Source organism: Notothenia coriiceps, unplaced genomic scaffold (assembly GCF_000735185.1).
Source record: "Notothenia coriiceps isolate Sejong01 unplaced genomic scaffold, NC01 NC01_scaffold00006051, whole genome shotgun sequence".
NCBI lineage: Eukaryota > Metazoa > Chordata > Actinopteri > Perciformes > Nototheniidae > Notothenia > Notothenia coriiceps.
The window spans coordinates 9,539-10,723 of NW_011338752.1; the positions used below are offsets into that span (position 1 = coordinate 9,539).

At 43.1% G+C, this 1,185-nt stretch overlaps 1 protein-coding gene across 3 annotated transcripts in view; it reads left to right on the top strand.

Moving 5' to 3' along the window:
* Positions 1 to 1,185, top strand: part of dmtn (dematin actin binding protein) — a 13,992-nt gene that overhangs the window by 7,908 nt on the left and 4,899 nt on the right. The gene's annotated exons all lie outside the window — the stretch shown is intronic.

Below are 1,185 nucleotides of genomic sequence, written 5' to 3' on the forward strand. Positions count from 1 at the left end.
CCAACGGGGCATACAGCCCTTACGGGACATACAGGTCCTGCGGGACAATGCAAGGTCCTACGGGGCATGCAGGCCCTACGGGGCCATACAGCCCTCCCGGGCATGCTGGCCCAATCACGGGGCATGCAGGCCCTGCGGGGCATGCAGGCCCTACGGGACTGCCTTGCCTTGCCTTACTGAATTGAAATAGGATAAAAGAAACCCTCCAGAAAAACGCGGGCAAAAATCCTTGATTATGCGGGCTAAATTCCTTGATTATGCGGGCTAAAATCCTTCATTATGCGATTAAACATGCGGGGGTTTTATGTGATTTTATGCGGTGAAATTGCGGGAAGTTGTGAAATATGCGGAAAGTTGCGAAATATGCTAAATATGCGGGAAAAAAGAATAACAATTTCAAAATATTGGTATGCCTTATTTATTCTCTCTCACACACAACCTGCCACTAACGTTAAACCCCTTTACTATTCAATTAAACACATTCAATGTTTATTTATTGTAAAAGCAATTGGGCTATTTTAATTTCACACACACACACACACACACACTTCTCCGCCTCATTCTGTTTTCATTTACTCGTTCGTTATCTGACCAGCTTCAATCTTGTAGGCTACTCACTTCGTTTCTTGTAGCCCTCGAAAGGGTTTTGGATGTTGATGCCTTGGTGAACATGAGTTGTTTGGCTTTCTTGTCCGCAGCAGCAGAAAGCATTTTAGAATGTTTGAATGAATCAAAGTGGGTCGTCACCGTCGATTTTCTCTTATGCTCCAACACACAGTTGCACAGGGTGCAGAATAGTTTCCCCCCACTTTTTGCCCGGTCTTTAGTAGAAATGTTCGTCGGTAAATGAGATGGATTAGATTTTTTCATCTTGGTGTTTTCTCTATCGTGTGAGCTCCACACGTTCACTCTATACAGTGTTGTTTACATTCTGTGATGCGCGAGCTGATGGCGTCACGTCAAGACGAGTTAACTTTTTTTTTTCTCAACTTTGTGTGGAAAAATGCGGGGATTATGCGGCCTTTTGATAAATATGCGGCCTTTTAAAAATCTGCGCCATTTTGCTGATTATGCGGTAAATTCTGTGATTGCAGAATCGCGTTTTTCTGGAGGGTCTATATATAGCACCTTTCAACACAAGGCAATTCAAAGTGCTTTACAAAAAATGAAAGACATTAAGAAAAT